Source organism: Taudactylus pleione, unplaced genomic scaffold (assembly GCF_031769625.1).
Source record: "Taudactylus pleione unplaced genomic scaffold, aTauple2 ptg000276l, whole genome shotgun sequence".
In the NCBI taxonomy this organism is placed as follows: Eukaryota; Metazoa; Chordata; class Amphibia; order Anura; family Myobatrachidae; genus Taudactylus; species Taudactylus pleione.
The window spans coordinates 10,610,684-10,619,491 of record NW_028284678.1 but is presented as its reverse complement, the minus strand read 5'-3'; the positions used below and the strand labels follow the sequence as shown (position 1 = coordinate 10,619,491).

Genomic DNA, 8,808 nt, shown 5'->3' with positions numbered 1-8,808 from the left:
ACAAATTTATGTCCTTTTTTTTTTTCGTTTAAAAATTTTCTGTATGGGGTTCCAAATCTTTGTGCAGTAATGCTACTTTTCAGAATTACGACCTTAGGTTTTGTGGCTGGGCCTTTTTTTTTATTGTGGACCCCAAAATTATAGGTTTAGTGGTTTATTAAAAATGTTTTGTATTTTTAGGAAATAATGATTACATTCGGATTAGTATTTTACAATGTAAAAAAACATGTCACCAAACTTGGCAAGGTGCTAGGAACCAGACTACCCTTGTTGATGTTGTGTACACTGTGTTTAAAATGTACTAATGTACTTAGGCAAAGTGATGTTTTCCATAGCAAACAAACACATTGTATTTTAGGTTTATCCACAACATTCTAGAAGTGAATATGTGCATTGTGTTTTAAGGATATGGCCATCATGACTTAAGAATACACCTCACATTATTTGTAACATCATCATAGTGGTTTTTGACTTATGCCACATAGTTAGGGTTTCCAATTAGTTTAACAACATAAAATTAGAAACCTATTAATAATGTTGTGTGGCTGATACTTTCAAACACACCGTAACATCATTGTGTTTAAACACTTTTTGGTACATTGAATAATGTGTAATTTTCAAATGTTTGTAATTTTAATGAAGTATTTAATCCTCAAAATTTTGTAATTTTCCACAGATCTAACCCACATCCTGAGGGAAATTCGGGAGGAGCTCAGAGAGACCTCTGGATTTTTATTGGAGGCCTACTGCTGCCTCCAACAAATAGTGGAGTGTTTGGAGGATGTTTAGTTTTTTAGTTTTCATATTTTTTCATTTTTCTGACACAAAAAAAAAAATAAAATAAAGTTTTTGTATATCAAACATTTGTCCTCTTTTATTCCACACATTAAAGGGTGTAATTTTGCATGTAAACCAATTTGTGAACAAAGGTGGGTGCCTTTCCATAGTGTAAGAACTTCAAAAATTTATTAGTAAACCTTAAGAACATTTGCAGTAATTTTGTATATTTTTTAAGTATGGGTTGGCATACATTATCCACCTCTAAATTGCTATCTTTAAAAGAAAAAAAAAAAAAATCAACATTTGTATTTAATTGAAAACATTTATTAAATAAAAAACATGTTGCCAACAGGCTTTTACTGGTAAAAATAATTTCATAACAGATTCACACACAACAGATGTCCTCATGGTTTGGGCAAATAAAACATCTGGCTTATTCAAACACAATCAAATATAGTAAAAAACAAACAGATTTTTGAATGGGAAACATACAAATTACTAAAACAAAAGGCAAATTAACTAAACATGTTGGGGGATATCCGTGCAAAATGTGTTAGTTGTCCAAAAACATACAGGGTATTGCCAATGGGTTCCAATTTTTTTGCAGGTTTTGGAAAGTGTTGTGATTTGGTTGGTAGGAAAAGAAAACAAAAGAAAAAGGTACACATTAAAATACAGTTGCAAAAAGTGTTTTTTTTTAAATAAAAATGTAAATATGCCTACCTAAAAAAACGAGAAACAACATAATCGCGTTTGGCCCCCCCGACAGGATCACAACACCTTCCTACGGGGGGCCATCCTCTGGCAAGACCTCCTCTGGCTGCATGGGTACTCGACTCCTTATTGCAATGTTGTGTGAAATCCCACACAGGACCACAATGCGAGAAACCATATCCGGCGAGTACATGAGTGCACCACCAGAGTGATGGAGACACCGGAACCGGCCCTTTAAAAGGCCGATATAGCACTCCACCACCTGCCTGGTGGCAGTAAACGCGGCATTATAGTGAGTTTGGGGCCCTAGTGTGGGAGTCAAATAAGGAGTCAGCAGCCAGGGCGTGCAAGGATATTCACTGTCACCTGATGGAAATGGGACACCAAAAGATACATACATTTACCATGAGAACCTGTTTACACTATAACTAGAAATACATACTGGATTTTTACTTACCTAGAATCCACGTGTCACCAGCTTGCAGTGTGCTTAATTTGGGCCAAATCCCTGAATGCTGGATCACATACGCGTCATGGCTGCAGCCTGGGAATTTGGCATTCAGGGAGAGGATTTGGAGGGAGGCATCACATAGCACCATTACATTTAGGGAATGGTAATGTTTTCGGTTCCTATATATTTGTTCCCTGCATGCAGGGGGCTGAAGTGCTCTGTGAGTGCCATCCACTACCCCTATGACGTGTGGAAAGCCTGCAATTTCAAAAAACTTCTGCTTTACCACATCAAAGGCTTCCGTATCCAAAGGCATACTAATAAAATGTGCTAGATGATTGAAAAATGCATCTAGCACACGCCTCAGGATCCGTGAAAATGAGGGCTGGGAAAGGCCACCCACCAGCCTCACAGTGGTTTGGAAGGACCCTGAGGCGCAGAAATGTAACACCGCCAACAACTGTGTAAGTGGTGAGATTGTGGTAGGAATGTTAATCTGACTTTCTAGATCATTCTGTATTATTGAAAGAGTGTCTAGGATAATATTTGGTAGGCAAGCGATAAGTGGTTACAACCACATCATCAGGCATTGCCAAAAGGGTGACACGTGTTCTATATATCTTGGCCCTTGCACGCCTCCTATGCCTACACCCAGGAGGAGACTGAGGAAGGTTGGTGGGGAGCAACATGGCCACTATTAGCTGTCCAACATCGCTCTGTAAAGTAAAATTTATATTTAAAATTGGTTCTACAAAGTGTTTTTTTAATATTTTTGCAAAATAACTTAGCTTTATAATAATGGTGCATATTCTTACAGGGTCGGGCAGTGCCATCTTCGGAAATCACTACATGTGTATTTGTTGTACGTTTTTAAAATTAGAGGGAATACATTTTTTTTAGATTTTTGGCATAAAAACCAATATTACTACTATTATTGTTAAAACCATGCTTAATTTTTACATTCGCAAATATGAATTGTTGTTAAATGTACAAATTTACATTTATCAAATACATCAATAAACAATATTAAAAGTAATATTTTTAATTATTTTAAAAATAAATTTAAAAAGAAGTGTAGGTTTGAATAAATAGGCACTTACCTGATTCAAGTCCAAAATGTACTGTTAAACACCTTTAATAAATTTAACAAAAAAAAAAATGAGTACCAAAAAATGTAAGTTTTTTTAGGATTGTTGATCCAAAAAAAAAAAAAAATGAAATGGAGTAGGCTGGCATACTTACTTGATTCTTCAAATAATGTTGGATTTTTAAAGGAGACAAAAGCCCGGCCAACCAAACCGAACAAGTAACCGGCTCAAGCACAACAATTAACGGGGTTTGTTAAATGTCAGAACCAATCAAATTTGACAAACAAAAACCACCACCAAAAGCAAAACACTGAAAAAAAACAAAACTCCAAAATTAAGGAACACAAAAACCACTACCACCATAAAAAGTAAAAAAACAAAAAACCACCACCCAAAAGAAAGTAAACAAAAAAACCCCACCAAAAATGAAGCAACACAAAAAACAACCACCAAAAAGAAAGGAACAAAAAAAAAACCTACAAAAATAAAGGAACACAAAAAACAACCACCAAAAAGAAAGGAACAAAAAAAAACCCTACACAAATAAAGGAACACAAAAAACAAACACCCCAAAAAAATTAAACAAAAAAACCCCCAACCAAAAACAAAGGAACACACAAAAAACAACCACCAAAAAGAAAGGAACACAAAAAACACCCAAAAAAAGAACACAAAAAAAAAGAAAAAAAAAAAAAAAAAAACCCAACACCAAAATAAAATCAAAAAAAGAAAAAAAAACACAAACAACTCACACAAGCACCTCTCAAACAACACACACAAGCACCTCTCAAACAACTCACACAAGCACCTCTCAAACAACACACACAAGCACCTCTCAAACAACACACACAAGCACCTCTCAAACAACACACACAAGCACCTCTCAATCAACACACACAAGCACCTCTCAAACAACTTCAAGCAATTTAACTATTATCAAAAACCTCCTGCACCACCAAACACTCCAACTACAACCCACAAGTAAGGGAACATTTGGCTTTGCCTTAAATAAAGAAACCAAACCCCAATTAATGAAACATGTAGGAATGGTGTGCATTTGTACTTAGGGAAATAAGGATGCACGGGTAACCAATCCAGGGATGCGCTCACATCTAGCACAACCCACGCAGTAATTACGGAATGCAGGAAAGGTGTGCATTTGCAGTGTTGTGGAAAATAAAGACAATGTAAACAGCTGCTGTCAAATCGAAATATATATTTGTTTTCTTGCAGAAGCTATGATTACAATTAAGTGACACAATTCACTTACAGGTAATTATCATATGTGCGGCCGCTGCTACTGCTTCCATTGCTCAACTCACACAGCTTACAATATACACACACTCCAGCACCCCTCCACCCATGGCTGGACCAATCCAAATAGGCTTCCTGGGTGGTGATCCTTATCGAAAGCCATCTGTTACTGTATTCGAGATAGAGGGTGCAGGATTTATGAAATAGCGTGATGAAGCTTACCAAAAGCAAAGAAAGACCAACTTATTTGTCACGCATGTCACGAACACATTTATATATTGCCTATGAAAACAAATAAATTATATTGCAGGATAGGATTGCTGGGATCCATTTATTTCCTTAACAATTCTCACCTTTTTGATAATTTCATTATCACACATATAAACACCACCTGAAATGGCAGCAATGGCAGTACTACTGAGATAGGGAAGGTGATGGGATAGTCCACACCACCTAGACAACTGGGACTACACTGACTCTGTTGCCATATACCCCACAGTCAATTGCACCCGCAGGTTAATGTCTTCACCTATAGCAGCTGCTTTTCCCAGTACCCAGTACTCTGATGCCCCCAAGTCTTATAGGATGACAAAGTGCAATTGAGACAGGGTATGAGCAAAAGGACCCTCTGGCTAAAGTACCGCCCTTGCCACCATCCAGGTCAGCATTCACACATCTTTATTAAGCAATCTCACACAAACACTCTCTATCAATAAGAACTATAACAGCAGCCAGAGGTGCACTAGGGCACAGAGACCACTTGGTGAATTCGCTGGAATCAAGATGACTGACTCGTCGAACTCACTCGCGAGGTAGAAAACTTCCTCTGGGCGGTTTCCAAACTGACAAAGTGCACCTGCGGGACCCTCTTTCAGAGATGATGTCTTCCACCCAGATCTTTACAACAGCTGAGGGGTCTTTCAGGAGAGATGGGCAGTTGGGCTAGGCTGTCAGATGGTCATCTCTGTGGCTGTTATCATTCTTCCTATTAAATGAGTGGATCCACACCTTTCCTGCAATGCAAAATACAGCACATTACAATTTTCCAAGCAATCAAAAGAAATACAATCAATCCTATCACTATCACTATGGGTTTTATCAGATCTGACAACATATTATTAAACCAGACACCATTGTCCCCATCGAGGAGAAGGGATTCCATCCCTCCTTGGATATGTCTCTAGCTTTTTTCTGTAATTCTTTTACTTTATTCATGTGCGCCTCTATGGGGTCATGTGTATCCTCAATCCAAGTGCAACATTCCTCACCTATGATAGCACAAGCTCCTCCCTCTATGGCTAACAAGTAATCAAGAGCCATTCTATTTTGTAAGGTCACTTTCCTAATTTGGGCCATTTCTTCATTTATAGCATGGATGGCACTTGTGGTTTCATTAATTATCCCATCCATAATGTTTGCATATTTATTCAATTTATTTGCTAATTCAATTCCCCAACCTGTCCAGGCAGGGAACCACATCCAGGCTTTATCTGCTGTAGTAAACAATTCCCTCTTGTATCGAGTTTCCCTCGGGCCTGTTTCTATCATATTGGTGAAAGAGACATTTGCACGTTGCCTTATGGCTGGTACAACTCTTCCTATAGTGCAGTTACCCCATGCCCCCATAGGAAGCCAGGAGTAAGCTCTATTACCACAAATATAATATAGCCCTTGCTTCAATACCCTGGGAATTATCTTACCATGGTTTCCCAACCAGCTCTGAAACCATACCATATTTTTGTACATTTGGGTCCTACACTCCACATCATCCTCATCCTTCTGGTCAGGACAGGCACACCTAGGGGCACAAAGAGCTTTCATATTTGCACACCAACATTGATTATTACAGTTCCCATCCACCTTGTCACATGTAGTTTCCTTGTATTCCATATTAAACACTAAGGTAACATTCCTACAATTAGTTTCTCCAACATATACCTTGGGCAAGTTGACTAGGTGACCTTTTAGTTCAGCCACATGGTTAACATACATAGGCCCTATACACATAGTGGGTGGAGAGATTATACCAGCAATTTCTAAGTATATTCCTAGGTTTGAGATAGCATTGTGAGCAGTGTGATTTATATCTATTTCAGCATTATAGCTATAGTCTGTGAGGTTAAGATCGTTCATTGATATAGGGATACCATGCAAAGGGATTCCTTTATGGTTGGCAGGAACATGAGAACAGATCCAACAGTTAGTGGAGTTCAGCTGCTTGGCCATCTGCTGATGCAGGAGCCATATAGAGTTCTTTTGTTTTTCTCCTTTCACCTGCATGCAAGGAAATAAAGCACAACCGAGCAGGCAGAACAACAAGCGCATCTTAGCAGTCCATCTGCTCCCCTTTTCCCCGAGCGGCCTAACCCCTTTGGAGCAGGTCTGCGCCATTGACCTGAAAGTTAATTTTCTTACAATGAGAAGCATGTACCCAGTTAGGCTTCCCTTCTACCTTGATTGAGGTAGCTGTGGTCAGTAGCACCTGGAATGGGTCGTCAAATCGGGGTTCAAGATGTTTTCTCACATGTCTTTTGATTACCACCCAGTCTCCGGGTTGTAGGTGGTGGGTTCCAGATGTGTCTTGTGGATCTGGTAAAGAAGAAAACACCTTTCCATGCAAGTTAGTCAGTTGCTTGTTAAGCTGAACAACATAATCAGTAAGAGAGGCGTACTGTCCATGTAATTCTTGTGGAAAGAAAAGGCCTGTTAGTGGTGGCCTTCCAAACAGTATCTCAAATGGTGAAAGTCCATGTAATCCCTTTGGGGTATGCCTAATAGCAAATAGAGCTATCGGTAATGCTTGTAACCATGTAAGTTTTGTTTGCTCACATATCTTAGCTATTTTGTTTTTTAAAACGCCATTGGCTCTCTCAACCTTGGCTGATGCCTGAGGACGATATGGAGTGTGAAAATTTGCAACCCTTTCAACATTTCCGCAAATACCTGATCTCATCTATAAAAAAGTCTGCACAAGCAGTATTCTTCATGCTCTCTCACAGGTTAGCAGAATGTCAAGCGAGGAGCATGGTGAGCAGAGGCCAACTGAGCCAGGTAAGTGCAAATCACATTTTTTACACAACACAAGAACTGGTCATATTTCCATTAAAAAATGTTAAAATTTTTTACTATTTTAAAAATTGTTGTAGGTGCTGGGAATCAAAGTCCACAAGTAGAGGAGGAGGAGGCAGGCCAAGGCTAAGGCCAAGGCCAAGAAACCCTCTGTTTTCACGGATCGAGCTTGAGACATTGGTGACCATGACAATGGAGAACCTAGTCAATGCACCAAGAAATATGGGTGCTGGAGCCAAAGACAGTATTTGGGAGGAGATATCCAGGGCTGTTAATGCTGTTGGGACAACCTACAGAACACAGAAAGTCGTTAAAAAACGGTAAGAAAATGATATCGTGAGTGTACTGAAGTCCAAAGCTTGATCTTATTTAAATAAAGTAACACTTAAAATATCCAAAATAACATTGACAGCTGGACGGATATCAAATACCAACTGAAGAGGAAGCTACGGAGTAGGGTGGACCATGCTGCGGGGACAGATGGTGGTCCCATCCCTGAGGAGCTGGCCTTGACAAGGTTGGAGACGTTGGCTCTGGGATGTGTGATGGAAGAGGAGATAGTCGGCGTATCCACTATGGACACTGACATGACCGACTTCAGCGCTCCACATGTGCAAGAAGGTAATTTTATTTTGTTAGACAAAAAGTATAAAGCTCAATCATCTATGTTTTTTTTTGGGGGGCAAAGCAAATAATTTTATTTTTTATATTCCAGACTCAGAGGAGGTAGTGCCTGCTCCTGAGGTCAGGTCTGGGTCCAGCACAGATGGAGACTCTGCAGGGGAGGATCCAAGTACTCCATCTGGGGACCCTGTGGAGTCTACTTCAGTGCAACCATTAGACTGAGCAGTGCCTCTCCTCACCAGGTTGGTCTCCCAAACTCAGGAGAACACGTGTTCTTCTGAGGATGGAGACCACTCTGGTGAGGGTGGCGGTGGCCCTGGAGACCATTTCTAGGGCCCTAGATCATTTGGCCAATACCCAGGAGCAGACCAACCCACCTGCCATGACGGTGCGAGACTCCGTTCCTCCCAGGACCACCACCTCTGGCAGCCCAACAGCCACCCCCGAAAGTATGGAGAGCCCTATGCCTAGGCCAGAGGAAATTCCATCTACCTCTGGCCAGGCCAGTCGGCGTGTTACACGCCAGTCGGCTGTCCGTAGCTTACCTCTTCCTCCGAGCTGGCCCAAACGACGCAAGTAGCCCTGGATATCTCCTCCCTCACCTGTTGTCCAGTCCCCATATTTCTTGTCACCAATGTCTCAAGCTCTTTTTTTTTTTTGAAAATAAAAAAGTTTTTTTTTTTAATTAAAAAAAATTATTTTAATTATATGCAAATGTTGCCTAAACAATTATTATTTACATTGTGATGAAAGGCAAATTTCAAAATAATAAAAAAATGTAATACCAAAAATGTCTATCTTTAACTATATCAATGTATACAAGGTTTA

The 8,808-nt window shown here is 39.7% G+C and overlaps 1 pseudogene; it reads right to left on the bottom strand.

Moving 5' to 3' along the window:
• Positions 1-5,275: 5,275 nt before the first annotated feature.
• Positions 5,276-6,420, bottom strand: LOC148513593 (syncytin-2-like; annotated as a pseudogene).
• Positions 6,421-8,808: the final 2,388 nt, after the last annotated feature.